This window comes from Panthera pardus, unplaced genomic scaffold (genome assembly GCF_024362965.1).
Source record: "Panthera pardus isolate Hobbes unplaced genomic scaffold, ASM2436296v1 HiC_scaffold_15, whole genome shotgun sequence".
Lineage (NCBI taxonomy): Eukaryota > Metazoa > Chordata > Mammalia > Carnivora > Felidae > Panthera > Panthera pardus.
This window is the reverse complement of record NW_026526710.1, coordinates 3,873,817-3,899,970: the sequence shown is the minus strand read 5'-3', so window position 1 is coordinate 3,899,970 and position 26,154 is coordinate 3,873,817. Positions and strand designations below refer to the sequence as shown.

The 26,154-nt window shown below is 47.6% G+C and overlaps 1 protein-coding gene and 1 non-coding gene across 10 annotated transcripts in view; both read right to left on the bottom strand.

Annotated features, from left to right (window-relative positions):
- The window catches only part of CUX2 (cut like homeobox 2), a 320,662-nt gene that overhangs the window by 127,323 nt on the left and 167,185 nt on the right, over positions 1 to 26,154 (bottom strand). The window lies entirely within an intron of this gene.
- Positions 25,842 to 25,945, bottom strand: LOC128777157 (small nucleolar RNA U13). Its single transcript, XR_008422353.1, has one exon. It is a non-coding gene; the product is annotated as a small nucleolar RNA U13 (small nucleolar RNA).

The window sequence follows — 26,154 nt, the reverse complement described above, 5'->3', positions numbered from 1 at the left end:
AAAAAGAAAGAAAGAAAAAGAAAAGAAAAAAAAAGAACTAGTCTAGTGGCCAAAAAACATCAGAGGTCAAAGGAATAGCAGGGTTGAGTGGACATCCTGATTTGAGCAGCTTCAGAGGGTGGGGGCAGGCAGAAGAATGTCTACCATGAATGCGGGGAAAGGCCCTCCCTTTGGAAGGTCAGTGACAGGAGTGTGAGCGTGTGAATGAGCAAGAAGATGAAAGGATGATCCTTCAGGTAACAGGCTCTAACTTGGTTTTGTTGGACAGAATGGGAATCTGTCTCCATTCCCTGCAAGTCCTGAGTGATAATTGTTGAATTAAAAAGAACGAGTGAAATAAGACTGCAAAGGAAAGGCCACAGAGCAGGAGGAGGAATGTGCACTTTACCTAATAAAGGACTGTGTCCAGAATCAAAAACTCCTAAAACTTCATTAAGAAAAAGAGGGATGACTTAATAGAAAAATGGCCAAGACACTTGAACCAGCACTTCCCCCAGAAGAGGAGATTCTAACTGTAATGAGCACATGAGAAGATGCTCAGCCTCATTAGTCATCAGGGAAATGAAAATTTAAGCCACAACAAGATACCTCTACACACACAACTGAATGGCTAAAATGAAAGGCAGGCAATACCAAGTATACCGAGAATGTGGGGCAACTGGAACTGGCCTACACGGTGCACGTGTCAAGTGAAAAACTACCTGGCAGTGTTTACTAAAGCTAAACATGCCGCCCTGTGGCCCAGCAATTCCACTCCTGGGTATACATACCTCAGAGAAATATGTTCAGCAAAATAAAGTCTTGCTTTTCAAAGTATGGTCATGGGCCAGCAGCACGGCTTTAATGAGAACTTGTGTCAAATGCAAAAAACTCAGGAGCCACTCCAGACCTACTACATTGGGGTCTGTAGCTCTACAAGATCACTAGTTGATTCATGAGTACATTAAAGTTTGAGAAGTGCTGGTCTGGAACATTCATAGAAGCACTATTCATAATAGCCCCAACTGGAAACAATCCAAATGTCTATTAACAATAGAATGTATAAATAAATTTGAAATATATATTTACCCAGTGGAATACTACAGCCACGAGCATCAATGAACTACAAAGACAAACAACAGTATTGATAAATCTTACAAATGTAAAGCAAAAGAAGCCAGATGTAGAAGATCACACGCTGTATGATTCCATTTATATAAGGTATGAAAACAGGCACAATGAATTTGTGTGGTTAGAAGTCAAGAGAGTGGTTATATCTGGGGGGTAGTGATAGGAAGGGGTACAAAGGACACTTTTGGGTGGCTGAGAATATTCTGTTTCTTGATCTCAGTGCTGGTTCCATGGGTGTGTTCAGTCGTGGCAATTTGTCCAGCTGTATACTTATGATTTGTGCACTTCTCTGAATGAGTGTTCTGGGAGGATGAGGTAGGAAGAGGGAGAGAGCTGAGGGGAGAGAGGACCAGCTCTTTTCTTGCTGTCCAAAATATTCTGGAATCTGCCCACTCTTGCCATCTCCGCTGCCACCACGTCCTAATCATTGCTCGCCTAGACTGCAGTGGCCAGTCAGGGACTTCCTGTTGCCTCTCCCTCCCAACAAACAATCAGTTCTACCACAGCACCCAAGAGTGTTTTCACAAACATGAATAAGATCCCATCACTCCGAGGCTGAAAATTCTGCCATGATTTCCCACTGATTCTGATGCTGATGTCCCAGATTCTACCCAGGGCCAGCGAGCACAGTGTGGTCAGGCCCTGCCACCTCTCTGTCTCATGCCTCCCGCTCTCTATGATCCAGCCGCTCTTTCACTGGCCAAACATTTGACTACCTCAGTGCCTTTGCACCTGCTATTCCCCCTTGCATGGACTTCTCTTCCCCTAAATTTTCCTACAACCGCTTCTTCAGGCCTTCCCTGTCAGGACTAAATGAGACTCTGTTCTTATTCTCTTTTGGCCCCTGGTGGCTTCCTTCACAGTGCTCCTGATATGCCTCTGTTTGCTTCTTGCCATCTCCCCTGCACAACGTTGATGGCAGGGACCATGTCTGTCTGATTCGGTGTTGTGTCCTGGCTGTAATGACACCTGGCACATGCAATGCTTTCCTCCTCGGGCAGAAGGCACAGAGCTGGCCCTCCCTCCCACTGCTTCAACCCCTATGCTCCATAATCCTCTTCCTTCCTCATCATTTCTCATCTGCCCTTTGTTTCTGATGTTGTGGATACTTTGAGTTAGTAATATATTTACTGAGGTAGAACATCCCTTCAAAAAGGTGCATGCAGCAGGTGCTCAATAAATACCCGCCAAAGGAACAAGGCAAGAGGCGGGCTCAAGTGCTAAAACACATATTTACAAAGCATTCCCAGGCACCTCCTGTCATGCAGTTGTCGTTGATTTTAATGGCTGTGGCACAGTTTGGTTGGCCTACTGTTAAAGTTTTGAAAATATGTCCTTGAGGGACATAAGAAAATGAGACAGAAAGGCCAAGTTTAAAAACAGAGTGACTCAGTGAAAATATCTGATTGATGGCTTTTAGGTTGTGGGGTGACTGGCTCTGTGGATCCTGGCGTCCTTAGCCAACCTGAGAAAGGGCCAGGGAAGCGGGGGGAGGGCGATTTCACTAAGGTCCCGGGGGTCACAGGGGCCCCACAAAAAAGACTAGAAATGGCTTTTCAGGGGCCTCAGCTCCCCTGAGGGCTCAGCCCTGGAAGTGATAAGCTATATTAGAGGGCAGGACAATAACTTCTATAAATAATTTTTTCTTTCTCTCATTCGCAAGTTTCATTAGAAAGTGTGACATAGGTAAGATCTTTTACTATGTCCTTTGAGAAATCCTGCCCCAACTTTGAGGGTGAAGAGGGTCTAGAGACCCCTAGAAACCTTCCATCAAAAATGCAGAAAGGAACATTTCTTTCCTGCAAACTGGCAGGAAGGCGCTGTGCAAGGCTTTCCCACAGGTCATCTTATATATTGGTCACTTACTGTGTGCAAAGCCCTGTGGTGAAGGCTTAACATACATGATGCCATTCACTGCTATTAACTCCATTTCATAGATGCATAAATTGAGGCTTAGAAAGGCTCGCTGTAGTGCCAGAAATGGGCAGAATCAGAGGCTGAACCCAGACCTGAGCATGCCTGGCTCCACATTGTCAATGCCTGTCCTGCCCACCTGCCTGACAGGATTCTGTGCAAATGGGCTGTGATTCCCTAATGGCAGGCCACTGTCAAGACCAGTGGGACTAGGACGCTCTCATGGGTAAGAGGCAGGATGATTTGAGCATAAAGAAGGAAAGTAATTGCAATGGACTGAATCTATCAAAGAGGTTTAAATCTGAGTTCATACTATAAAATAAAAACCTTTACTGGTCACTCTGGAGGATGCTGGGAAACCAACTCATTGCTGTGAAATCTGGTAAATAAAAGAAAGAATCAAGCTTGCGTCTTGCCTTTACTAAAGTGCAAACTGCACCCTGGGGTGACCAAACAGCAGAGGAGTAGAAGTTTCTCTCATTAGATACATTCCAGCTAAATAACAGTAAGGAATAATAGAATTAGACCATCGCCATCTGGCAGCCCCTGAGGAGCCGTGAGTTACCCCGTCGAATCCTGACAACGCTCACTCATTCCACCAAACACATACCGAAAGCCTCCTTTGGTGCCAGACACTGTTGCAGGTGCTTTCCACGTTAGCTCATTTCATCCTCACAACTCTGTAAGGTGTTATTATTCTCCCTGTTTCATACACAAGGGAGCTAAAGAAGGAGAGGTCAACTTACTTGACCAAGAGCACACAGCAAGTGAGCGCCAGTACTGGGATTTGAAACTTAGGCAGCCGGGCTCCAGCACTGAGTTACAGCCCTCTGCCCGCTTTGAATAGACACAAAGATCAACGGCATTGTGGTCAGAAGCTGGGGCACCAGAGGAGCATGTGGCCAAAGCCCTGAGCCAGGCCTGTGGTGCTAGCCAGCAGGAAGGCTTCCAGGAGGCAGGGCCCACAAACACCCGTTAGGTGGGGGTGACTCTCTCTATTTTATAGTTGCAGCCAAAGAAGGCTCAGCGAGGGGCATGACCTGCACAAGGTCTTACCACTCTAACTACTGTGCTCCCTACCTCCAGGATGTATGTTTGCAGCTGAGCCCAGTGGAGAAGAGCAGGCCAAGCCTCAGTCACTTGAAGAGGGGGCTATGGAAGACAATTCCAGCTAGAGTCCAGTGTGGACAGACGCTGTGTAGGAGACTTGCTGACTGATGCTCAGATGACCCACCCAGCTGGTCTTGTATAGAGCCAACTCTGGGCACCATCGACCTGGAGGACAGCCTTCTCTAAGGGTTGTTGGGGGGGGGGCAAGGCACCCCAATCCCTACCCAGATCTCTACCCTCAAGAGCAATGGGAGTCACTAAAGTGCTTTTAAGTGTGGAGATGGAGAGAGAGGGAAAAAAAAGCAGGGAAGGGGGTGAAGAAGGGCGAGGGTTGGGATGAATGGCAATTTTGCACAGAATGGCCAGGGGGAAGCCACATGGAAAAGATGACTTTTTGGGAAAGACTTAAAGAGGGTGGAGAATCCAAACAAATGGCTATCTGGGGGAAGAGGCTTTCACTGAGAGGGAACAGAGACTGAGAAAGAGAGGGAGAGAAAGAGATACAGGGAGAGTAGCAGAGGGCCTATTACAGTGGGAGAGAGAGGGACAGACATGGAGGGGGAGAGAGAAACAACTACCTAACTGCCCCTTCATGGCAGCCATGTGGGCAGCAGCTGGTCAAGCTCCCGCCCTGTCCCTCCTCTCTGGGCTGAGCTGGTGATCAGGCCTCATTACAGGAGCTGTGAGCGTCAGGAGCTGGGCCTCTGAAGAGGATTCTGCTACCAAGCCTTCCAGGTGAATAGGTTCAGGGACTTCACTCAGTATGTGTGTGTGTGTCTGGGGGTGTCCCCTGAGGGGCGCAGGGAGCCGCCTCCATCCTCAGCACCTGGCCCATGAGACCAGGACTGGTACTGCCACAGAGAGCTCTGTGCCCAGCACTGCCATCAACATTGCCTCCTTTCAGCCTCACGGCTGTAACAGTACCCGCTAATATCTGTGGATGGCACAGACCAGCTTATCGGTTTACGTGCACAATCTCACCTCCACCTGTCATCACCTCACACTGTCACCATTTTACAGACGAGAAAACTGAGGCATAGAGGGTTGCTATTGCTTATCTAAAGTCAGCAGCCAGTAAGTAACAGAGCCGGTATTTCCTCCTAAGTCTGATTCTAAGAATCTAGGTTCTTCCATTATACTAATTTCTTTAAGTAGGGAAATTTTCACCCCGCTAAAGTAATCTTTGCATATGATAAATCCTGCAACAGCACAGAAAGGTTTAATATTCAATAGTGTTCTATCTGTTCTATCAGAGGTGCCCACCATCATTCTGTGTCCTTTCAAAGATATTCTATTCATATTCAAGCACACAAGCAAGAATAACCTTTCTCTTCTTTTGTTTTACTCAGATACAGCATGCTACGTACCATGTTCTGCAACTTGCCACTTTCACTGAATTTATCTTGCCTGCTCCTTTCATCGGTACGTAAAGAGCATCTGGCTTCGTTTTTACAGCCACAGAGTACTCTGTGTGGAGGTGCCTTATTTTATGCAGCTGGTCCCTCACTCATGGACACTTAGGTTATTTCTGGGCTCTAGCTATTACTACCCACGCCACACTGCACCAATGTATGAAGACATTCATCTTGGTGCCCCTGTGTGGGTTATGTCAGAGGGTAATTTCTCAGATAGAGAAGGGCCAGGTCACAGGGCAGACACATTTGTAAATGTGGTAGAGGCTGCCAGCCCGCCCTCCAAAGGCACCGCATTGATTGTCTCTCCCACCAACCACATGAGGGACTGCCTGTCCCCACAACTATGCCGAGACTACTAGGCACACTTTTATCAGAGGGTCGGGGCAGCAGGGATGTGAAAGGGAAAAAGGGGAGGGGCATGCACAATGGGAATATGTCCAGAAGAGGGTGAATAGGTGACAAGGAAGATGCTGAATGTGCCATGGACTTGCTCTGTGATTTCAGAGAAGTTACTTGACACCTCTTTCCTTGGCCTGGAATTCTTCTTGAGCCAAATGAGCTTGTTGGTCACAAATGTCCATGGTGGCTGCTGGGTGTTTCTGAATGCCTTAGACTGATGGTCATCGCCATCAAACAGCATGTGCCAGGCACACTGTCTGGGCTGACATGTATTACCTCACTTCGTCCTCACAGTCACCTGGATAGGGAGGTCTTATTATCAGCCCTATTTGAGGATTGGGAAAGTGCAGCCCAGAGAGGTTCAATTGCTTGCCCAAGGTCACACAGAGCTAAGAATGTGATGATGCTGGGCTTTGAACCAAGGTCTACCTGACTTCAGGGTTCAAGCTCTTAACCACTGTGTTATCCTGGTCAGAGGTTGACTGGCTCCCAGCCAGGTGATCAATGAGCTCTCCCTGCCTCCGAGACCCCATTATTGCCCCTTCCTACTGATGGACCTCTCAGCCCTGAGATTTCTTTGCATGGAAGCTTCCTGGTGACCTCAAACTTGTTCCTCTAACTGAAGGAATTGGAGCCTGGGCACAACTCTGTGCCCATAAGGATAAAGCAGAAGCTGTTCCCAGGAGTCCTGGAAGCCCAAACACCAGGTCTCCCCATGGAGATCATTGAAATTTCTATACTTCTGGTTTCTCCTTTCTCCCCTGGAAAGATGGCCTGCCATCCTTGGCTATCCAAGTGCCCAGTGGAGTCCCCACTGGAGGTACATGCATCATTCATTCATTCATTCATTCAACAGATATTTATTGAGTATTCTCCACTGAGGCTAAGAGCCAAGACTCCAGAAACCAACCTGAACTTGACTTTCAGCCTCGCCACTTCTTAGCTCTGTAATCTTGGGGAAGCCGCTCAATGCCTGGGAGCCTCAGTTTCTGCATCTATTAACAGGTATAGTTATTACCAACTTCCTAAGGTAATCGGGCAGCTTGAAGGAGAAAGGTGCATCTAGAAGGAAGTGCTTGGCATAGGATCTAGGGCAGGTGTTATTCTGCCTATTACCGACCTCTGCCCTGCCCTCGGGGAGCTTAGACCATCCTCCACTATGAACTTTCTAAAATTAGCTGGCAGCTGCCAATTCCAAGCAGAGCTGGCTTCTGGGAACTGGGAGGCCTTGGCACTGGCGCCTGAGCCTTTTTCCCCATCCCATCAAATAACGAATCGTCAGACTCGGCCACCCCACGATGGTCTCAGGTTTACAGCTGTTCCACCATCAAGGACGCTGGGGCTAATGGCTCTGAGATGAGAGATCAACTGGAGAGCGCCAAGATGATGGATGCACGTGCCCAACGCCAGGATGCTGGCCGCTGCGCTGCATGTAAAAGGGAATGCCTAATTTGTTCATACCCACAATTACCTGGAGCCCGCTCTTCAGGTATGATTGAGTGCGGAAGGGGTCCCAAGTGCGGTCTCTGTTTGGAGGAATTAATTATTTCAAGTGGCGCCAACCTTTGAGCTCGGTTGCTTGGAAAACCTTCCCTCCCTCCCCACTCGTCAATGGGGATGCATCCCTGGTTAGGACCTGCCTGATGTGGAATGAAACAAGGAGAACTAAAAATACAGGCATTCTGGAGAGCTTTGGAGATTGCTTTTTATACCCCACCCTGCCCTGAAACGTTTTTTTGCATCAAGCCTTCACACTGCACACTTTTAAACAGATATAACACCCCCCCACACACACACTCAACTTCCCTCCCCCTGAGATTATGTGCACCCCATCAGAGATAATCCAATGAGCCGGCGGGCCACTGCACTCCCGCTGAATTACAAGGATTTCTCCTGCCAACCAAATATTTCATCCAGCTGTAGATATCATGAGGAAACGGCAAACAAAGAGAGAGATTTAATAACTGGAAATAAGACTAAGGATACAGATAGTTTAATTTTTTTTTGTATTGCATCTAATTGCAATCAACAGTAGACATCTGACACAGTGACAGCCTCAGCAAAATTGCTGCTGAGAGAACAGAATCTTTGTCTAAAAATAATCAGACATTCTGTGCACCACTGTTTGTTATAACGGTAATCGATGCTGGAGGCTTTGAATTCCATCAATTTATAGATCTGCGCCAGCCTGCCTGGCGATGGGGCGCGGTGCACTGGGGCCCTTGCCGGCGCGGGCAGTGCTGGGGCCCGGTGTGTGATTAAGATAAGCCCCGATTCCTTTCATACATTCCTTATCAGGGTCTAATTCTCCAGCAGGTAGAGATGTTCACAACAGTTAAAGATTAGTGCAGCTTCTCAGACGCCAAATTTGAGGGTATTGATCAATAAATCAAATCAGGCCAATCAATGGCCCAATCAGGAGAGTCTAGCCAGTGCATTATTACCGGCGCCTCCAAGCCAAGGCTTTTCATGGGTTTCATCAAAACAGCCTCACCTTGGCTTCCCGCCAGCTGCTGGCTTGCCTAATAGACTCCACAGCCGAGAGGGGCTCCTGCCCAGCGGAAGAGCAATAAATTTCTCATCAAACAGCCGATGGAGAAACAAGATGAACATCTGTTTTGCTGCAATGAAACTCCTGTGTTCTTCAGAATGCGCAAACCGCCTCTGACAGACCACCCCAAAGGCGGCTTCCCTGGCACGCGGCGGCCCCACGGAATATTCCGCCGGTTATTTCAATCAGGTAATTTAAGGAGACTTTTGCAGTCTTCTCTCTGCAGCTACCGGAGCTCTGCAAAGGCTGTTCCGGCACAGTCGATAATAAATGCCATCCTGGGACCCTGCAGTATGAAGGCAATTTTATGATGCCCATTATGTGGCAATGTAACTTCATTAAAAGCTGTTTATTCCCCCTAAGCATTTTAAGCACTTTGCCTCACCCATAAAGGAGGAGCCGGGAGGTTACTTTTACAGAAAGGGTTCTGGGCTGTATTTCTTCCCTCAATAACACGGAAGAGCCTCGCCCACTGGCCTTCTCACTTCAAGGAGACGAGGTGGCCCCAGTGCCCAGGAAGCCTGGGTGAGGACTGTTTTCCCCAGAACCCAGCCGTGTAAGGGCTGAGAGGTCCAAGAAAGGGGAGGCCTGGGAGGCCTCCATTCCACCAGACCTTTGCTCTGGATCCTGCAAGACAGAGATGAAGAAAGTTCTGGAATATGCCAGCCAAATGCAGCATTTTTTCAAACTGGGGTCCCTTGGACTATTCCTTTTGCTCTTCCATGTTGACACTAATCCAAAGAAATTATAACTTGGCCTGTGGTGAAGGCCCAGATTCTCTTCTGCAGAGATAGCTGGCAACTGGAAGATCATCTCATGGCCCAGATTTGAATGCCACATGTCAAGGCTTCTTTGGCAGAGGTCTGCAGACTCCAGGGATGAGAGAATCAACTCTCAAGGATCTGCAAAATTTGTTTCTATCTCTTTAAAAAGATCTGTTCTTGTCATGAGCCCGAGGAGAGATGTATTGGAAGACGGCATTTTGGCCTCTGTGAAAGCAGAGGAGGAGAAAGGAGGGGAGTGCATGCTTCTGCAGTGGCGAGCAGCCTGCAAGTACCAGAAAGACTGAGAGCATGACGGTTCCCCTCTGTGCCTCAGTTTCCCCACCTGCCAAGTGGGGCTGATGATACCCATCTCTGGGGTCTGCTGTGGTGCAGAAAAGGTCCTCTTCAAAGAGTGATCACAAGGGTCCCTTAGGATTCTTCTCATTTGGATGAGCTCAGTGTCCAAGAGGAGGGAGAACACTGACTCAAGAGGGTCATGAGACAGCTGGACCAGTGGGTGGCAGGCTGTGGGGCTGGAATTCTGTGTGGGATGCAGTGGGGCACATGAGAGGGTCTGGAAGGTGGAGCACATGGTGGAGGGGAACAGTTGGGGAGACATGTCTAACATGGTGGCATTCAGAACGAGGATAAAAACCATGGGCCCCCTGAAGATCAACCACATGCTATGTGAAGCTACAAGAAATAGAATAGTAACAACAACAACAACAACAACAACAACAACAACAGTAATAGTAGCAGTGGTAACAGCCAATGCTATTAGCCCAAATTCTACGCCAGTCACTGTTCAAACTCATTTATTCCAGTTGTATAACTATCATCCCCATTTTGCAGATTAGGAAACTGAGACCCAAAGAGATAAACTTAGTCTTCCCAAGTCACAATGCTAGTAAACAGAATTAATTGTTAACATTTCTTGGCTCCTATTTTATTTTATTTTATTTTATTTTATTTTATTTTATTTTAGAGAGTGAGAGTAGGGGAGGGGCAAAGAGAGAGAGAGAGAGAGAGAGAGAGAGAGAGAGAGAGGATCCCAAGAGGCTCCATACTGTCGGCACAGAGCCTGATGCGGGGCTTAAAACCACAAACAGTGAGATCATGACCTAAGCTGAAATCAACAGTCGGATGCTTAACTGACTGAGCCACCCAGGCACCCCTCCTGGGTACTTATTTAATGCCAGAAACTGATCTCTGATCTGTGCACCTTATATGCATTCTCTTGATTTATCTTTGTAACACCTGTCCGGGGAGGAGGGCTTATTGTTATTACTACCATTTTATAGATGAGGAAACTGAGGCTCAGAGAGAGAAAGTGATTTAAGCAGATCAGTAGGGGTGGAGCTAGGACTAACATACATTCCACAGTCCTTGAAGCCTTTGGGGGCTATTTCCTGGCCTCCCAGGGGCTTGCCAGGAGGGGAGGAGACGAGGGGAGTTCACAGGTCCTCACAAGGCTCCCAGGTTCCACTATTACTAGGCAGTCAGAGAAACTTCCTGCACAGGCTTTGCCCAGCTTCCCTCTCAGTCTCCCTGCAGTGACCACTGATCTCCTTGTGTCCTTCCCTGCCTCAGAGCCTGAGCTCTTTCCTGAGCCTGGTAAATGCCCACCATTTCCAAGATGCTACTTCTTCAGGAATGTTCTGCTGGGGCTCCAGAGCCCCTGCATTTCCCAGTCAGAACCCTCAGCACAGGCATAAATAATTTGACTTTGTTACAAGGTAACCATATCATAAACGTCTACTTTTCCCATTGTACCCAACTCTGTTCACCTTTGTATACCCAGCCACAGAGTAGGCACTTAAGAAATGTTGAATGATCAAAGTGGGGACCCCTGCTTTTTCAGTGTCCCTCAAGGCAACATGGTCCACATGTGGCAGAACCATGGGGTGCTCCAACTCTCCATAAAAAGAATCCAGGTACATGTTGAATTTCCAGTGTCCTTTTCCCTTTCCAGATGTGTACTCTTCAAATTCAGATCCAGTTCTAAGTATGTTCCCTGTTTGAAACGTGGGGACAGGGGTGGGTAGCTAAAACTGTGGTTTTGTAGGAAAGAGAGAGAAGGAGAGCAAGGGAGGGAGAGGAAGGAAGGAAGGAAGGAAGGAAGGAAGGAAGGGGAAGGAAGGAAGGAAGGAAAGGTTACAGAGAGGGGATGGGGTCATGGGTCCACGCTGGAGCCATGGAAGTTGTGAAACAAAGATGACCCAGTCAGAGGGCTGGACTTGTCAAACCAAGAGCAAATCATAATCCTGCCAGACCATGGGGCTGTCCGCCAAAAATACAGATTTGTGAAGGGGTATCTCATACAGAGAGGCCACAGTATATTAGATTTATCATACACTCCAGCCAAGATGTGCTGCTGAGATTTCGGGGCAAGATTTATTACACTGGCTGGTTTTTAAAATGAAAGTGAAAAGAGGATATTCTGGCAAAACCGCGGGCTGTTAATGGGGTGAGAATCACATAAAATGGATCATCTTCGAATCTCCTCGTATGCACAGACAGACTTTGCAAAAAACCCTGGAGTCTTCAGAAAAAAGACGCTCAACCCAATGTTTTCACACTGACCTGCCAGTTGACTTTAAGTGAATTATTCTCATTCCTTGGATGTGTGTTTCTTATTTGCAAACAACAGCAATAACACAAAATAGTAGCTCTTATTTATTGGTTGATTACTATTCACTGGACACTTTACATGAGTCAATCCTTTGAATCGTGGCAACAACCCTTTGAGACAGTGTTGCTTTTATACCCATTATACAGATGAGGAAACTGAGGTTCCAAGGTGTAGTCAGTCAGTGGCAAAGCCAGAATGCTAACCCAGACCTGAAACCAGCTGCAGTGAGAAACCTTCACTGACCTTCTGTTCTGAAAAGGTGGCTCTGCCCGTTCAGATCAAAGTTATGGGATACATTCAGACCTTATCATTCCTGTTCTCAAAAGAGAGGTTCTAACAAGGAAGGCCCAGTCACCCTCCAGTCCTGGTGGTATGTGCCTTTTGCAGAGACAGCTGCAGACAAAAAAAAAAAAAAAAAAAATGGGTGATTTTATTTTGGTTTCTCCTGATGTTTGCTTTTGGGTTTTCAGCTTCAGCTTGTGCCAGGCAAAAGTGGGCTCTGCTCCCAAAGGCACCAAAAACATTTCAGAGGCAGAAACCACAGGAATGTGACATGCCAGAGGGGATTCAAACGTAAGGATGTGAAAGCCTCCTAGGTGAGGTGTCATGTCTGGCTAAAGGCATCCAGGATGGGGAGAACCAGAAACTCTAGAACAATGCTTCTCAATGTGTTTGTGTGTGTGTGGCGGGGGGGGGGTGGGGGGGGGTGGGGGGGTGATTTTGGCCTCCAGGGCACATCTGGCAAGGTCTAGAGATACTTCTGCACTGTCACACTGGAGGGTGCTACTGCTGGCATCTAGCTGGTAGAGGCCAGTGGTGTTGCTAACCATCTAACAATGCAAAGAACAGCCCATAACAAGGAATTATATGGTCCAAAATGTCAGTCGTGTGTGAGGCTGAGACACCCAGAGCTGGGGGGAAATTTACCCTGGAGAACAGAAGACTCAGAGAAGGGGCACCTCTACATATTTGAAAAACAGGAGAGGAGCTCAGACCCCTATGGGCAGAGGAAGTTACACACAAGCAGGTTTCAGGTCACCGTAAGGAAGACAGCTCTGATAGCGATAAGTGAGTTCCCAGTCCTTAAAGGATTCCCCGCGTAAATGGTTAACTGCTGGGCTCTGTGGAAGGGAAATCAAGCCTAGAACAGGGAGCTGGATGCAATGACCTTTCTTTTTCCATACAAACCTGACACCGGATAAAGTTCCCAGGACAGCAATGAAGTTTGAGGTTCCTTCTGGAACCTTCCATGGATTATCTCATTTAACCCTGCCTAAGGTGGAAAGAGGTAAATCACCTGTCTGAGCTCACAAAGCTGGTAAGAGGGCAAGTTACCAGTTCAAAACCTGTGTCTGGTGGGTTTTAAACCTCATTTGGAAGATACTCCTCAAATACAACAATTCTCCTTTCACTCTGAAAGCACAGCCCCAACCCCAGGGCCAAGGACCCACCTGACTTATCACTGCCTTGATTTAGAATCAGTCAGAAAATCTGGACCCAGCATTTGAGACCTAAGTTCAACAGTTCAGCCCTCTCCCATGTTAAGGACACAAAAACAAGTTCCCTAAATGGCCCAGCCCCCTGCTTATTTTTTTAAACAAAAACACTGCAACCGGCAGTGAAAAGACATTGTCCCAAGCGCACACTTTAATTGATGTCCCCGACCATTCAGGAACATGGATGAAAGAAAACTCGCTTTATTAATAGGCCCTCATGCTAATTAGCACAATTTATTGTCAGGGAGGCTGCCCCTGCCTTCTGCAAACGTTACAAGTATGGACAAAAAAACTTTTGTCGCAAACTCAACACAGTACTACTGCGTGACCAAGACTACCAAGCCAGCCACAATGACAGGGGAAAAGCACAGGGCTTAAAGGGGCTGCTCCGAGGCATTGGATGTCGCCCTATACATTTATGACATAACTTGACCATTTCCCACTGATAAGAATGACCCAAATTTAAATGTCAGCCATTTCTGCACGAAAATACCCATTTCTTGCCACTTTGAGGAACTCCCTAATGACTGGGAAGCTTTGTGGAAAAGTGGAAAAAGGTGTGGGTGAGGGGGTGGGGGAGCTGGGTAAAAAACCTTAAATGTTTAATATTCAATAAATGTGTCAATTTTACATACAGAGGCAAATGGGTCTTTATTGAGGAATTGGTAAATTTCCTCCGAGAAAAGTAAGTGCATTTTAGCCTTCAAGGAGTCCCAGCTGAATAGAAATGGAATGTGATTTGTGATAAAACTCAGCTGCTCTATAAAAGACGTTAAATAAATGTTGCTGTTTCACCAGGGATATACAAAATTGATTGCATTATAGACTGATTCTAAGATGCTGCATCCCTGTACGGCCCCCTCATCAGCTTCCGTGTGTGTGGGAAGCTGCTTTCAGAGACAATTTAGACTACGTTCCAACTCCTATCCTTCATGCTGCAGCAGAATTTTCTAGAAATGCAACATTTCCCCTGCATGCTTTGTTTTAGGTTGAACTATAGGAAACTGCTATTTGACCATTTTTTATTTCCAAAAAAAATGACAATTTCTTCTATACCTATTTAATATTTCTGGTGGACTGGCCCTGTCACCTTGATTAAGGCCCTTGATACTTACTAAGGGAAATTTGGTGACTGTCTAAGGGTTGAGGTGTCATGGCTCCTTTAGTCTGTTCACCAGAGGGCACTCTGGGCCTGAGTGAGAATCTTGCCTTTCTTTCAGTTCAGCTGGGTGAGCTTGGGAGCATCTCCTGTCCTTTCTGAACCTCAATTTGCCTCATTTGAAAAATGGGTTCACTTCCACCTTTTGCTCAGGGTATTTGGAAAATCCAGTGAGGTAACAGATGTGACCCTAGCTGGTAAACAAATGTTCATGACCTGCCAATTATGATAAGGTATTTGTTGTTATCCAACCATGCCTCAGTGTGTGAGCAGATATGACACACACAGACCTGCCCTCAAGGAACTGATAAGGTCAGTGTCAACATATGACTTCTTCAGGTAAGAAATCAGGTTTCAGGGATTGATGGGTGGATTCAAACTGATCAGGAAGGCTTTCCAGGAAGGGGATGCCTGGACTCAAACACTCTCAGACATGTCCATGCTTTCATGCCCAGTGACACCAGCGGGTCTAGCGACCTCCAATTCCCAGCTGGATACCTGCATAGCCTCTTCGTGAGGTTCCCTGGCTTCATGCAAGCCACTCTTCCACCATCCCCTTCCTGCCTTGGCAGCCAGAGAGAGGATTTCAAGATACAAACTGGATGCTGGCACTTTCCTGCTTAAAACCTGCCCAGGCTTCCCGTCCAATTTCAGATAAAATCCAAACTTTCCAGGTCAGCCTGCAAGCCCTATGGGGCCAGGACCCTATGCTTTCCTCTAGCACATCTCTCCACAGTCCTCTTTACTTTGCTCCTACCATTCTGCCCCTTATTCTGGGCCTGGAAAGCGCCAAGCCAACTATATGGCCTTTGCTTCCACAATTCCCACTACCTGGACGCCCTCTCCTTCCAGTCTTTTGCCTACTTTGGTGGTTCCCAAAGTGTGGTCCTTAGACAACAGCAGCAGCAGTGTCACCCGGGACCTTATTAGAAATGTAAATTCTTAGACCAGCTCCAGACCTGATAAATCAGAAACTCTGGGGGTGATGCCCAGCAATCTTTTCAACCAGTCCTCCTCCGGCTGCTTCTGATGCACACTCAAGTCTGAGAACCACTGGCCTAGGTCAGTCCTACCCCGTGTCAAGGTTCAGCTTAGGCATTACTTCCTTAAGACCAGCACCCCCAAGATAAGGTCAGGTTCTTACTGTCTTGGGTCCCCACTCCCTGCAATTATGATGTAATAATTAATTGTTTCACGTCTGTGTCTCTTCATAGCTAGACTAGAAGCTTCCTCCATGAGGGCAGGTACCAATGTGCCCCAGCAAGTAATTGTGCCTGGCAGAGAGCAAGTGCTCAGTAGCTATGTGTTGGATGAACAGATAAATAAATGCATGGAGAACAAATGAAGGCGTCCCGGACGAATGATAGACGTTCATAAAGAAAACAACCCTGGGAATCCTATTCGCCATCCACCAATCCATAGAATACCCCCAACCCCATCTGATGTCTGACCTTCTAAATATCACTCCAGTCGAGTCAGGGACCAATTACAGCAGTGCCTGGAAATGACCATCAAATTAGAAAGAAGGGGAGGGGGGGAAAAAGGCAAACCAGCAGAGAGGAGATTCCCATCCAGTGGATGAACAGCACAGTGGCTAAGCTGGACCACCCCCCCGAAGAACAGCAAACTCTCTCTCCTTCCCCAACAGTGACTGTGCAGAAAGCTTCCAAATAAAAACCCAGAGACTGACAAAATTGCAAGCAGGAAATCTGCCTGTCAGCTTGGAAGATCCCTGTCCCACAGTCGTCTGAATCTACAGGCTGAGAGACGGAGTCTGTATGAAGCCCTGAGTTTACTGGAAGCTTCTTGATGCTCCATGGCAGTTTGTTCTGCTCTCTTGGAGCTAAAGCTAGAAGGGAAATCACTTCCTTTCCTATAACTCAGAGCAATTATATTCTCTTAACGTGGACATCTGGCTCGCTGCTGCTCTCCTTACTTATGTTTTCCAAATGCTATCAGTTCTGGGAAGATCAATTATTACTGAAAAGTCGAGAAACGCTCACCGGTTATTTGCATTGATTTGGTTGACAAGACACAGGTTCCTTATGAACTATGGATGTCTGTGGAGGGGACAGGGAGGAGAAAAATGCAAGAATCCAGGAGAGCTCAGGCATTGGAGCCTCTACCAACTGCAGGGACCAGAGGAGGAAGAATACTTTGCTCAGGATGGGGGACACTGAACTGCCCTCCCAGAGCCCCCCAAACAAAGCCGTTTCTGTAAAGACAAATGGGTAGCCAGCGTCGGCCAGCACTGCAAGCAGCCACGACGATATAATTGGCCTGTTACCGCATCATCTTTAATCAATAGGATCCGGAGTTTCCACAGCTTGTACAGCCCAAATCTCCCTGGCAGCCAAGAACCAGCGGGTTGTTAAAAGGCCCGATAGTTCTGCCTCGCTAATGGGTGGCTTGTTCCCTCAACCCTGCTGATTTTTTAAATAAACCTAAATTCCAATAATTGTTTAATGTTTATTTTTATTTAGTTCTGGTTCAGATGCTCTGCGTCTCTCTGACAGAAATTGATATCTGGCTCATGGTGAGCTTTATTAAAACACACACATACAGACACAAACACACATACACTCACGCATATGCCACACACCCACTGGGAAGTGGTTTACTTATTTGGTTATTTATCTAGCTGAGGTGTAGACCCACGCATCTAGAGAAGATGGACCAAAGGACAAACTTGCCAAGCTCTGCTTTCTCTCTGGCTCCTTCCCAGGGAAGTGGGGAGAGACCTGCTAAGCTTTCATCAGGGAGCCCTATTCTTCATTCGGGCAATACACATAGGTTATGTCTGGCCTCTAGTTGTGACCTTGCTGGAAACATCTCTGACTTCTTCAGTGTCTCTGTGGGCACATGATGGAATGACTCACCAGAGAGGGCACCCTGCTCCTTTCCTGTATGTGTTCAATATAAACCCCCCTGGCCACCTGTATAAAACAGGGACATGGGTGGAGGCTTACCTGTCCCTGCACAGGAAACCAGGAGGCAGAAAGTCTCAAACTGCTTGCACTGGGCTGGAGAGAGACCTCTCCACCTTCATACAAGCCCGGCTTGTCTTTCCATCTGGCGTGTCTGAGAAAAGCCTAGGCGAGTCTGAGTTAAAGGCAAGGTTTTTCAGTGCTTTCTCAGTCCTATCTTTGGTGCTTGTACTGCAGGCTTATGCTGTGCCTTTCATCATAAGAGGTTCATGCATTCGCTCACAGAATCACTACAAACCGATGACCTGAAAATCAGGCTTATCAAACTGGAGACTTTCCTTCCCACACACTGTACTCTGTCCATCAAACTGGGGGTTGTCTTGACTTTGCTATCTTCTTTACCCCTAAGTCAAACCAGGCACTGAGACCTGTGATGTCCACTATGGATGGGGGTATCCCAGCATCCATTCCCTCCTTCTGATACTACTGCCACCTGCTGGTTCAGACCCGTGAGGCTTCACCAGGGCTACTGTGAAACCTCTTGCGGGCCTCTCCCTGCCTCCTCACTCCTCCTCCACTGATTTTCAGACCTCCACCAGAGTTGCTGATCCCAGACACAGGCCTGATCTTGTGACTCCTTGATCCTTCCCCAGGGCCTCCTCTTGCTTCCTGGGAGATGCCCAAACAACTCCCACGGCATTTACACTCCTTTCCATTCTGTTTCCCTCCACCCAAGCCTTTCTAGTGCATTTGGCCGTAGATCAAGGACCCAAACGCTGTAGAGGGACAATCTGCCACTATTTTCGCCTTTCCAACAAACAAAACATTATAGGAAATAGTGTTAAAGTGCCTCTTTCCATTGGAGACAGGGAAACTTTGAATTACCAAGAAGTTTCTGCAGCGGGTACGAAGAAGTGTTGGAAAGAACCCAGGTCTGGTCATCAGAAGAGCTGGGTTTGCTTCCACTACAGCCACTTACGAGCTGTGTGTCCTAGGCACGTCACCCCACTTCTGTGATTCTGGGGGTGGCTGCCATGTGACTAATAATCTCATCCTGGGAGGCTTAGGCCCAAAGCTCAGGTTCAATCCTTCACCACTGTGGGGGCCTGCTATTGTTGGCACCCCAATTCTTGGAACTGATTACCTCAAATTCTAACCACCACCAATCCCTCCCCTTCCACTGAAGCATTCAAGTGCCCCCCCACCGTCTGTACCTGGAATTTGCTTCCGTCTGTAGCAAGCCACCACAGACAACCTCTATCTAGCAGGCCCTCTATTTTCCTTGGAGGGCCCATGGGTCACTTTGCACCCCTCACCCCACTGCCCTCTGGGCCCTGCTGTCTTGCCACCGGCCACAGCAGCGGAACCAGGTTTCTGTGCAGACCCACGTTCTAATAATTGTCCCCATACATACGGCGTGTACTCTGGATCTATTATCAGCTAATGAGTAAATAATATTCTGTTCTAAATCCAAAAGCGCTATTAGATACCAGAGGGGGACTAATGGGTGTTTTAAGACCCCTTTAATCACATATTAACGTGCCGCGAAGCAGGCTGTGGAGCCCATATGCCAACTGCCCTGCGAACAAGGAGGCTTCTTTCCTTTAAGCAAAGAACAAAGCGGAAAAAGAGAGCAAGCCTTCGCCCCTGGGTCTGGTCAAGCAGCCAGGCCAGCCCTGGGGCTGGAGGAACCCCCCCCAAAGCTGCTTTGCTGTCTCTGAGTTAGAGGGATGTTGCCGAACCTGCCTCTCCTTTTTGAGGGTGTTATTGGGAAAGGGGTTGGGGCTAGTGTCCTCAGGCCACCATAACAAAGTACCATCAATGGGGGCCTTAAAACAACAGAAATTTATTCTCTCACAGTTCTAGAGGCCGGGAGTCTGAAAGTCAGCTGTTGGCAGGGCCGTGCTCCCTCTGAAGGCTCTTGGGGAGGAGGCTTCCTGGCTCCTTCCAGCCTGTGGTGGCGGTCAGCTGTCCTGGGCTTTGCTTGGCTTGGGGCTGCACCGCTCCCATCTCTACCTCCATAGTCACAGGGCCTTCTCCCTATGCGTCCTCTCCTCACACACCAGTCATTGGATTCAGGGCCTACTCTGATGCGGTATGACCTCATCTTATTATATCTGCAGAGACTCTTTTCAAATAAGGTCATATTCTCAGGTTCTGCATGGATGAGAACTTTTGGGCGACACTATTCAACACAGTACAGGGGTGAGGGTCTGGGTGTGGTGGGGGAGGAAGAGGCTCAGATATGGAGCCTTACTTCTGAGTGACTGTAACACGAAGTTCCTGCCATTTTGCCCTCCTCTGGCCCTGCCCATCACACATTCCAGAAAAGTTCAAGCACCCGACCCAAATTCCTCCCACCGATCCATCGTGTCATATTAGCAACTTAGTTTCTTATTAGCCACTTCCCATCGCATCACATTAATATTTGTTTTCCCTAATACAATGCAGGAGTCTTCTCAGATTAGCAACTTTCTCATCACATTAGTGGAAACAACTCCTAATACAATACAATCCGAATATGACACAGTCTGATGGAGAATTGCTAACGCAATCCGACTCCCCTCTGCCTTGGTACAGGAATGTCGTCCTGTTGTTGAGCAATGTGGGGGCATGCTGAGACAATCAAGCCCCTGGTGAGCAGAGTCACACAGGCCACCCTCGACAGATGGAATGAGATTTGGGTCTCCCCAGAGGAGGAGGTCTCCCTTAGAAGGAACCAATGCAGGGGTCTCTCCTGTTTCCACACCCATCCTACTCCCATAAGGAACATTCTGGCTCTTCTCCTAAACATCCAAGGAACCTTGGAATCTGCAGGAAAAAAGAGACAGGTAGAGAGAGGGGTACATTATACCTTCCACAACCTAGTTCTCTGAAGCACTAACTTTATTGGTGTGACAAGGCAAGGCTGGCATTGCCAAGGTTAATTCATCAAGGATGTGTAGACACAGCAGAGCTAGGGCGATGTGAGGAGCCAGCAAAGCGGGCTGTTGTGCTGACAAGGCCGCCGGGGGATGGGGGTGATGACACTGAACTGGTGACAGGCTCTCACAAAGTGGTTTAAGGAAAATCCCACTCGAGCCTGCTTGAGCTTTGGACTGACTTGGGTTCAAATCTATCACTGCCATGTCCTAGCTGGATGATCTTGGTCATGTAATTTAAATCTCTCAGTGCCACAGTTTCCTACTCTGTAAAATGGGGGGAAAAACAGGGCCTACCTGTGAGGTTATGAGTCAATGAGATATGAACAGAAAATATTTAGAAGCTTGCATAGCACTTGGCATGTGAAAAATCAGCCTTAAGACACAGTCATGGCGAGGAATGCAAATCCCAAAGTAAGTCAAGTTCAACCACATGTTCTGAGTGAGCTCTGGGCTAGACACTGTGAAAACACAAGAAGTTGAGTCTCTCCTGTGGAGGCATGATGAAGAACCGGGAGGCAGGGGTCATACCATGAGAAGTCTTCAAGCCAAACCAAGGAGTTTGAACTTCATCTTCAGGCAAACTGGGAGCCATGGAAGCAAAAGGCCTCAAGTTTTAGTAGAGCTGAGGGAATGCAGGTCTGTGGGGACAGGAGACGTCGTTTCCCTTGCTGCCAAACCACCTGTCGTACTACTGGCTCCTTAAGTCCTGGCAGAGGGAGAGGCTGAGGGATGGCAAGAGATGGAGACAGACAGGGGCAGAAGAACAGCGAAGAAGCTGAGTGTGGGCTTCTCTGTGGCAGCGCTCACTTTCCTGCTCTCTCTGCCAGCCTGTCTGAGAGACTGGCAGAGCCCCCGGCCCACTGTAAACTATCCCAGGCAAGGTTGCCGAATAATTCTCACTGCCTCAGCATGGCAGCCCACGTGGTAGCCAAGAGCCTGCTGCCAAGAGGCAAGTGGCCAAGATTCCCTTCCAACAGAGACATCCTCTTGCCAATCAGAACCCGGCCTGCACACATCTAGTAAAATCGGACTGTTTGCCATCAGCCAAGCGGACACAGTCAGGACTTCTCGACCCTCCCCACCCCCATCCCCAAAGCCTCCCAGCAAGAAGGAGGGTCCACACCCCAAGGACCCAAGCACCTGCCCCCTCCACATTTAACCTCTAGGATCTACCTGCTGAAATCACAGCCTCCGGAGTTAAATGCGTGGGTTCAAAGCCCGGCACCTTCAACTGAGCAGCTGTGCAACCTGGGGCAAGTCACCTAACTTCTATGAGCCCCATCTGTGCCTACACAGTGCGATTTATAACAGTTTCTGCCTCACAGAGTTGTTGGGGGATTAAATGAGATCATATATGAAAAGTGCTTTCCTAACAACTGGCATTTAGTCCATGCTCAATAAATGTTCATTTGGGGCAGCTGTAAGATACTTCATCTATCTGGAACTCAGCTAATAGTATCAGCTATCCAGGACAGGGCTAGGGACCAGAGGATTAGCAGAAAAGGCCTCCGAGCAGTTAAAATAAATGCAGAGTCAACACATGGAATGTCCAATCATGAAACCACCCTAATATTTATATAATATTAGGGTCCTATAATTAAATTTCTTAGTGTTTATTTTTGACAGAGAGAGAGAGCGCAAGCAGGAGAGGAACAGAGACATACAGAGACAGAATCTGAAGCAGGTTCCAGGCTCTGAGCTGTCAGCACAGAGCCCCATGTGGGGCTCGAACTCATGACCTGAGCCAAAGGTGGATGCTTAACTGAGCCAAGGAGGCGCCCTGTGGTTCTATAATTAATAATAGTAATAACCACTACTACCAAGCATTGCGCATAGCAATTTAAATACATCTTGTCATTTAACAAGTAGCGTGCTGGTAAATGCTTAACCACCAGTTCTCTGGGGAAAAAAAAAGAGAAGTTTTGATGTGTACCATTTCCGTGTGTAAATTCTTCTACCATGGTCAACTTCTAGCTCCCAGTGTGACGTCACCCTACACCTAGAACTGGGAAGAACAGCTGGTTCTTATCAGCCAGCTCTGGTCACCACTGCATTCACTGACTCTACATCCCCTATGAGGTCAGCGATATTTTAGCTCCATTTTCTAGACAAGGATAGCAAGGCTCAGAGACGCAAACTTCCTTGCCTGAGATGACACAGTCAGCAGGCTGCAGCAGCACTATGATTTGGACCCAGGTCATGTGGATTTCGAAGCTCGCTCTCTGCACGTGGCCCAGTCCCCAACCTTCGTTTAGCACAATACTCACTTTTTGGTAAAGATGGGTGATAGTGAGTGTGTGTCCTCCCCCTCAAACCTGTGCCCACCTCTGTTCAATCTGGAGGCCACTTTCCTGGTGAGGTGTCTCTGCTCTGGTTCTGCGGATCCTCCTGCAGTCACACCCACCGTGCCCACCCTGACCTGGCCCCCGCCATGACCTCCCCACCACAGACATCCAGACACCTTTAGAAGATTTTTAAAAAGTCATCCACATTTCGTCAGGATTAAGTTGATAAAAGAGGATCAGGAAAAAGAAATCACATCATGTATGATATCCCAAGCTACATATCACTGATTGCTGTTACTGTTTGCACAAAGTTAGCAAGCCTACAAAGCAGGGACTGTTTGAGTGAAGGACAAGGAACCTTTCATTTTACTTTTAAGAAGTGAAGCTGGGTGGTAGTTTTCTCAAACCACTGTGAGGCAACGTCAGAGTCCACTTACTGGGCCAGCAGTGTGTCTGGGCAGGTGTGACCCACTGTGCCAAAGGGCAGAGGCCAGCATGCATTCCTAACAAAACAGCTGACAGGCCCACATGCCCCACATCCTCACCTCCATAAGCAGCCCCTCAAGACACAGGGACCACGTCCGCAGCATCTGCCTGTCCTCTCCACTTCTCAAACTTTAATGCACACGAGAATCACCCAGGATCTTGTCGAAGTGCAGATTCTGATTCCAGAGGTCCGGTGTGGGGCCGAGTCCCTGCATTTCTCAACAGGCATTCAAGTGATGCTGATACCGGTTCGTGGTGGACCGCACTTTAAGTAGCTAAGGCCTAAATCCCAAACACTCAAATCCCTAAATTGCCTGTGCATCCCCTAACATTCCTCCGTGTCTCAAGGTTTTATAAATCCCCGAAGCAATTATAGCTTGACTCCTAATCACAAACACCTCCGAGTTTGCCGCAGTCCATGCGGGTCTCTCACTTCCACTCTCCACGACTGCCTTGTCTTGTTCTAACTCTTATTCAACAAATACCAAGTGCCCACTCAATACCAGGCCTGCACCGGTGCTGGGAATATGGAAAGACCAATCCCTGCCTGATAGTCTCCTTCATCTGTCAGGAAAATGCCTAGAATCTGTGAGCTCCATTTCCAGGTAGTAGCAACAGCAGATACTTAGGTAGTACTTAGTAGGTACAAGGGACCGTTCCAAGCATTTATAAATATTAACCCTTTTAACACACCCTAATCACTGGTCCAGTGATTAACTTCATTTTACAGGAGAGGACTAAAGTTTATGGAAATGAAGTCACCTACTTGTTAAGGATTATGTAACCTTGAAAATGAAACTATTTAAGCCCCCACAGGAAAAGAAAGTTACATATTTGTGACTAAAGGATGCTCTTGGGTAGTGTCATGAACTTGATCCTGGCAGGGAAGAGTGGGAGTGAGTCAGTAGATACCAGCAGGTAAGTAGTTATACCCGACTGGGGCAGAGGCTTATATAATTTAGGACTCTTGGTTGTAAGCAGCAGAATCCCAACTCAAAGTAGCTTAAGCATAAAAGGGAAACTGTTGCTCACCTATCTGAACAATGCAGGAGTAGCTTCAGGCATGGCTAGATCCAGCAGCTCAAACAATATTGACAAGGTTTGATTTCTCTCTCTTAGCCCTGCTTCCCTCTGAGGTGTTCTTCTTTCTCACCAGGGCTGGCTTTCCCAGGGTCGCATTCTCCCAGAAGAAAAATGACTTTTCTCCCCACCATGTTCATACATAAGTCACAGGGAAGTTTTATTGGGATGAAACCACATCTACACATGTACATATTATATTGTCCATGATTGCTTTCCTGTTACAGTGGCAGAGATTAGTAGTTAAAAACCACATGGCCTGTAAAGCATAAATGTTTACTATCTGCCCCTTTCCAGAAAAACTCATTTTAGACTGCAATAGCAACAATTGCAGCACTTAGCTAACATAAACTGAGTGCACAGCTTATACCAGATACAGTTCTAGGCACTCGTTTGTTTCTTCAAATATGCATTGAGGTGGGAAAACTAAAACCTAAAGAGTTAAGAGCAGTCAAGCTCAAGGCCAGGTAGCCAGCAAGCAACAGAGCTGGGTTGTGAATTCAGTAGCATGACCCCAAATCCCATACTCTTAACAGCTCTGCTAATCAAACAAGGGTCTTCTGGAAGCTTCAGTAAGTAGATTTTCTAAATCAGGGTGTGATTTTCCAACTACTGGTTGGAAACACACCCACACATGCGTGCACACGTATTTTCTGAAGTATAAATGCTAAAGTGAATGGTGAATCCCACACAGGGTCCCCACTGCTCATGAGCTCTTTAGCGTTGTCCCATCAATGCTCTGATGGAAAGAACTGTCCTAACGAACCACTGGGGTCTCCCAGTGGACAGAGTGGCCCAAACCCCCATGAGCTGGCTTAGACTTCATGTCCCAGAAGTAGGGGCTTTAACGCTACTTAAGTCCAACATGAGTGCCAGCCTCTGCCCACCAAGGGCTCCAGGCAGGAACTCCAGTGATAAACCCACCTCTCTTGAGATGGGGTCTTACCAGGTCCCATCATAATCTAGGGAGCCCACGAACCTCTGATGTTTCTCATTAATTTGTAAAGCCCTGCCTAGGAAGTTGCTGAGGCAGCCCCAAGGATGGAGTCTTGTCTCCTGCCCTCAGTGGGTCATTGGGACACTTTGGGCTGGGGGGATAAGAGACCTTTACTGCCAGTAGAGAGAGGGAGGCAGGGGTTGGTAGTCAGAGGCATGTCCCATATTCAAAAGAAAGTTCAGGGTTTCTTATATTCTTGTGTTCAAATTCTGGTGCTGCCACTTAAGAGCTGTGTGATCCTGACCCAGGTGTTTCCTCTCTCTGAGCCTCAGTTTCCCCCTCTGCAAAATGGGTACAATGGTAACCCCATTGAAGAGTACCTGTGACTTTAAGAGATAACTTACAGCAAGCGTTTGGCACAGCATGTGAAAACTAAGAAAACAGGCTTTGCGGTTAGACTGGCTTAGTTTCAAATCCTGTCTACGCACTGCTGTGCAACCACTACTTTGCTGAGCCTCAGTTTCCTGACCTGTATAATGGGAATCATTGCAGAACTTGCCTTAGGGGTTGTTGTAAGGATCAACTCAGCTTATGGGTGGTTAGGACTGACACAGTAAAATGCTCAGCAGCTTTAGCTTTTTTCTTTTTCTTATGTCAGATGGGTAATGGGACAAGGTCTTAACAAGATTTGAGGGAGGCACGTGTCACATAACAGTGTGAACACCCAATCATCATGCTTAAGAACTACGAAAGGATCAGCTCTAGCTTTTAAAGATTACGTTCCACCAAGGCACACAAGAGATGATCATCTTAGCAATGCAATGTACCTTTACTTTCTGAGCTAAGGGTAACAGAAACTGGCCTCTGGGAAGCCTGTCCCAGCCTCTGGGGAGGTGATCTACTGTTCCATAGCTCTGATGCTGGGAGACCCAGGCCCACAAATACCCCAGCTCCAAACAGCTCCC